Source organism: Thunnus maccoyii, chromosome 8 (genome assembly GCF_910596095.1).
Source record: "Thunnus maccoyii chromosome 8, fThuMac1.1, whole genome shotgun sequence".
Lineage (NCBI taxonomy): Eukaryota > Metazoa > Chordata > Actinopteri > Scombriformes > Scombridae > Thunnus > Thunnus maccoyii.
The window spans coordinates 31,893,940-31,899,939 of NC_056540.1; positions in this window are offsets into that span (position 1 = coordinate 31,893,940).

Consider the following 6,000-nt stretch of genomic DNA (forward strand, 5'->3'; position numbering starts at 1 on the left):
GTGGCAACATAGAGATGGGAAGAAAATGATGAGGTGGAAAAGAAGTTAAAAGTGTAGGAACGGAAAGGAGGAGGAAGGACAAGAGGAAAGGGAGGAAAGAGGAATACTTAAAGGAGAGGAAAAGGTAGAAAATGAAAGGAAGTGTTCAAGAGGGGAGGGAGGAGGTAGGAAATAAGAAACAAGAGTAAGAGGTAGGAAAGGAAGGAGAGGACAGGAAAAGTAAAAAGGTAGGAAAAGAGGAATTGAAGAAGGGAGTAGGAGGTAGAAAAGGAGAAAGATGGAGGAAAGGAAGGGAGGGGAGGAGGAAGGAAAGTATATGGTAGAGAGGGGAAGAGAGAAGTAGATAATGAGAGGAGGAAGGATTAAAGGAAAGGGGGGATGGAAAGGAGGGGGCTAAGAAACAAGAAAAAAGAAAAGAAAAAGGGAGGAGGAAGGAAGGAAAATAAAAGAAGAGATAAAGAAAAAGAGGAGGTAGAAAAGGAAATGTTTCTTTAAAAAAAAAAGTTAGGAAATGAGGAAGAAGGAAATTAAAGAAAAGGGAAAAGGAAAGAAAAAAAGCAGGAAACGAAAGGAGGAAGTAGTAAAGAAAAGGAGGAAAGGGAAGGAAAGGAGGGAAAGTAACTACTTGTAGTCCACTTTGGCCGACATGTTACTCAGATAGAACTGAACATTTGAGCCAAATACAGTTTAAATCTCAGCTCATCACTATAACGTCCAGTGATTAAAACAATCAACATTTGCTTGAGCAGTTTTTTTTTTTTTTTTTTTTTTAAATCCAAACTTTACAAATGTTTTTTTTGGTCGTTTGGGTGAAAGAAAATGTGGAAATGAAGACGAGCAGTGAAGCAGAAGTGATATTTATTCATCGTGTAGAAAAACAGCGATGATGTGAGTGCGTTATGTTGTACTACAAAGGATGTATAATGAGTTTTATGTCACGCTGTGTTTATGATGCATTTGTGTGCTTTATGTCTCTCTGTCACATCCTTGTTGCGGCTGCGGATTTGCGGTGCTGAAGATGAATTTCCCTGCAGGCTGAAATAAAGTGGATCTGCTCTTATCTAATCTGCTGCAGCATGAAGTGTGAGCCAATAGATTCATTGATAAAACATGGCGCTGTATTCGTCTGGATCAGACCACCGGTCACATCTGTGGCCCCTGACGTGTTGTTGGGAAATCCAGCTCGGTGGGAGGGATGTCGGGAGGATTAAGATGCAGCCTCGGGGTGGGGGGGGGGGGGGGGGGCAGGGGGTGAAAACATCTTCCTGCGGCAGTCTTAAGTGCTCTGAGACAGCGACTGGTCATGAATTAGTGTCACTTTCACCCAGCGTCCACCAACTTCCTGCATTAGCGTCTCGAGGAGTGACGCATTACATTAGAGGCCCTCTTGGTTGCTGCTCCCCCGTCGGCTTCCTCCTGCTTTCGGAGAGATAGCGCAGCGGCGGCGGCGGCGGCAGCAGCGGCGGCGGACAAATTAAATCCAGATTTGTTATTACCGCGCCGTCGCTCGGGTCGGCCGCGGGGAAGGGTTTGTCACGCTACTCCGAAGAAGATGCCACATTGAGTTCGCCGTTAATGGAATTACAGCGGCCGTGATAAGAGGCTCGGTCAGAGGAGCGCTCTTATCACTGCCATCCCTGAGAAAGAAAAAAAAAAACTTAATGGAAAACATGCTATCTTCTTTTTTTTAATGACAGGCCACTGTTAGTGTAGCATGACAGTAAAACAACACACACACGTTAAGACGACACCGAGTCCTGCAGGAGCGGGATGAAATACACTCTGGGCGGTAATCAATCTGCATTGTTTACAGCCGCTGTCTGCCTGATGAGGAGCCCCGCTGCACTCCCGCCAAGATTAGATGCTGTTTGGTCGGCATAAAGAATCAGTCAGGGGAAGCCCCGACCAGCAGCCGGCCGGCCGACTGCTGCAATAATATATCAGAACAGACAGCTACACAGGCTAATGTTACACTGAGAGGAGGAGGGGGGGCTTGAAAACTGTAAAGGAGACCAGTTTGTTCTGAAGATTACAGTTCACTCCCCCTCCCCTCCCCTGTAATTTTTCAAATGATGAAATTGTTCAACAGGTTCCTTTCAGCTCTGTGTTTGCCCTAATTTATTCAAACAGCAGAGAGGAACGGTGGCTCGGTGGTTAATGCGGCGTCTCTGACTGCTAACCCTGGGCAGTTTGGGGCCTGGCGTTAGTGGGTGTGGCTTTAGAAACCAGAATAGGAAGTTCTTTGTTTCCTCAAAGAACCACAGCTTGAAATTGAAACCAGTGCAGAAGTCCCTTAAAGTGTAATAGCGCTAAGTGCTAGCTCCAGTAGACTCCCATTTAAAAACTTCTCTCATGAAATATTAAGGCATTCATTCTGTCAATGAGTCATCATGGTCTTAATTGCTAAATTGAGGCCCTGTGATGGTAGAAATTATTGCTCCATTAACAAGATATAAAGAATTATAGTAGCTTTGATGTCTGCTGTGTGGGTGTTGATTGACAGTTTAATGTTACTTGATAGCGATGCCTGCTGTGTTAGTTAGCTAACCGCTCGGTGTTCCCAGTAAGCTAGCGTTAGCTTCGATCCAAGGTGGCTGAGTTTGTTTCCAGAGTGTGAAAAGCTCGCACTCCTTATTTGGAAGGTTCTGGCTCCAAACTGAAAAGATGGCACCAACCGTAAGCAACAACTCTGGGCTTCAGACCAGCTTCAATGAAACCAACGGGTGACGTCACACCTCGCTACGTCCATCTTCATATACAGTCTATGGTTTCCTCAGGTAAAGGGTACAGGAGGAGATAAGTTCAGGAGGTCGAGTAGGTTGAGTGCCTAGTATGGTACCTACTGTGTACTGCCATTGGTGTGTGGAACGGGTGAATAAGAAGAAGAAAAGTACACTCACAGTTTTTAAAAATTCTGTCAAAGTGGAGGGAACGAGGTACGAAAGGAGGGTTTCAGAGAGAAAAAGAAGGGGTAGGGAGGTTAAACAGGTTGTAGGAAAGAAAAAGGAGGAGGAAGTGGGATAAAGATGAAGGTACAGAAGGAAAGGGATGGCGAAAAAGACTAGAAAGACAACGAGAGAGGAAAGAAGGATATGGGGGAAAAAAAGGAAAAGAAGGTTTCAAAGGTTTCAAAGTTCCAAAGTTGTGAGTTCGAGGGGAGTCGGAGGCCTGGAGGAAGTCAGTGAGAGGCCGAGCTGTTCAGTCTCACAGCCTCGGGGAAAAACAAACAAACAAAGTGTTCCTTAGCTCAGTGGTTCTGGTGTTGATGCTGCATAGCTTCTGTCCTGATGGGAGGAGGACAAACTGTCCATTAGCAGGTTGGGTGGAGTCCTTCATAATGCAGGAGGCCATTTTCCTGCACCTGCAACACCACTTATATGCAATACCGCACTTTCGCACCAATGTGCAATATTGTAATGTATATTTGTATATATATATATTTTCCCATCTCTCTTTTCTATCTTTCTATTCTCTTTCTCCTCTCTCTCTCCTCTTTTTTATAATTGTAAATATTCTCTGGAACTAGGCTTCAAGGAAGCCAAATTTCACTGCCTTCAATGTTGCCAACCACTTTGTTGCTGTGCATATGACAATAAAAGTTCTTGAATCTCTTGCTGTTGTAAATGTCACTGATGACTCACTTGTTTATTGGCAGCGGAGCAGTTGCTATACCACACAGGATGCTCTCCACCACCCGCCTGTAGAAGGAAGCGAGGACTGGAGTGCTAGGTCCGGCCTTCTTCAGCCTCCTTCACTGTACTGGCTGTGTTTGTGCTCCGTCGTGAGGTTGTCTGAGATGTGCATCCCCAGGAAGCTACAGGTGCTCCTCTGACGTAGAGAAGAGGAGGGGGAGTGATGTGGATCCTTGAGGTTGTTTTTCTTTTGCACCAGGCTTCCAATCTCCAATCTCCACCTGCTGCCTGTATGCTAGACTGACTGCTGTGAATATCGTCACTGTTGTGTCATCTGCAAACTTCCCAATATGATTGCTCTGATGTTTGGCTGAGCAGTTTTAAATCAGCAGTGTGTACAGTAGACTGAAAGGATAAATCAACATAGGAAAAGAGAGTAAGGAATTTTTAAAAAAAAAAAGGTCTATTGGAAAGGAAATGATGAGGTTAGTAAAGGCTATGGAAGTAAAGGAGGAGCAAAATCTAAAAAGGTGGCGGGAAAGGAAAGAAAGAGGAAGGCAGAGGTAGCGAAGATGATGGTGGGGAAGTAAAGAAAGAGGTAAAAAATAAAAGGATAGAAAGGAGGAGAGAGGGAGAGAAAAATACATCACCAAAAAAATATGGAGGGATGAAGCTATTTTTCCTTCCTCTGAATTAAATTATTGTAATTAAATTTCTTCTTGTGACTGGGGAGAAAACTCCTGAAATGGTGTGTTTAGAAATGACAGATGGTGATCAGATCCACGGTAACCTCCATTATATTAGACTGAGACAGAGTGCTCGAGGGTCATAGAAACTCTGGAGGTTATTTATTTAACTCAGCTTAACTCAACTTATTGTTTTTTAATGACCGTCCGATAGGTAAGAAGAGCAAAATCTGAAAAACATCAGACCAGAGTGGACAAATAAAAGCGAGTTTTGTTGTGTTTTGAAATAGTCCAAATAAAAAGCTGCATCCACAGACTGTTGAAGTGGAGGCGTCTGAGCTGAGATTGGTATCGATGAAAACCGTCATCACAACCTGCAGAGAGACACAGAGAGAGAGAGAGAGCAGGAAATATGAAAGGCAGCTTTTTAAAAAATCTACTTCCTCCTTGTTCCTGTGGTGTGATGGAGAGCTGAAGGCGACAAAGGATGAGATGGATTACACTCTCGGCTCTGATTGGACCGGCGGCTGCATCTTGAAAAACACAACCGCTGCGTGGAAAGAGCTCGGAGAGGAAAAAAGACGAGGGACGTCTTTCGAGATGGAGGGAGGAAGAGAGGAAGCATGAAAGAAAGATGGAGAGAATGTAAGAAATAGTATAAAGGAAAGGAAACAGGTTGGGTTAGGAAAAGAAAAAGAGGAGGCAGACATGACAAGGAATAAAAGAAAAGAAAAAGGTAAGTAGAGTAGTCAGTGGTGGGACATTTGTGAAGATGGAGGAAAGAAAGGAGAAAAGAAAGGAGGAAATAGGAAAGGAAAGAAGGGTAGGAAAGAAAGGAGGAGGTAGGAAAGAAAGGTAGAAAAGAAAGGAGGAGGGAGGAAAGGAAAGAAGGGTAGGAAAGAAAGGGGGAAATAAAGGAAAGAATAGTAAAAAATAAAGGAGGTAGGAAAAGAAAGGCAGAGGAGGTAGGGAAGGAAAGAAAAGTAATAAAGAAAGGAGGAGGTAGGAAAGGAAAGAATAGTAGAAAAGAAAGGAGGTATGAAAGGAAAGAAGGGTAAAAAGAAAGGAGGAGGATGTAGGAAAAGAAAGAAGGGTAGAAAAAAAGGAGGTAGGAGAGGAAAAAGGTAGGAAAGAAAGGAGGAAATAAGAAAGGAAAGAAGGGTAAAAAGAAAGGAGGTAGGAAAGGAGAGAAGGGTAGAAAAGAAAGGAGACAGGAAAACACAAGAAAGAACGAGGGAAGAAAAGGAGGAGGTAGAGGAGTAAATTTCTGTTTTATTGTTTTATGGCACCTTGTGGATGATTTTTAAAGTTATAATTTGTGCGTTCAGTTTGTGAACAGAATATAACTAAAACAATCAAACAATGTTTCTGTTATTTAGCGTCCACGTCTTTTCCTACATAAACTTTCTTCTGTGAGACTCGTCCGCCGAGGAGTAAAGTATCATAAAGTTATATCTGCGGGGTTAAAGAGCTCCTCTGAACTTCTCTACTTCGCTGTAAATTTACTCTTTGTCTGCTGTGAGAACACAAGAGAAGAAGTGAAGGTATGGATAGTTTGTTTGTTTTTTTAGTTTACACCCACTCGTACAGCATGAGATCATCACTGAAAGAAGTTTTTTTCCAACAACTTACAAGTAATAATTCTGCTTCGTCTGATGAGGAAAACTCAAATGAAAGCGGAG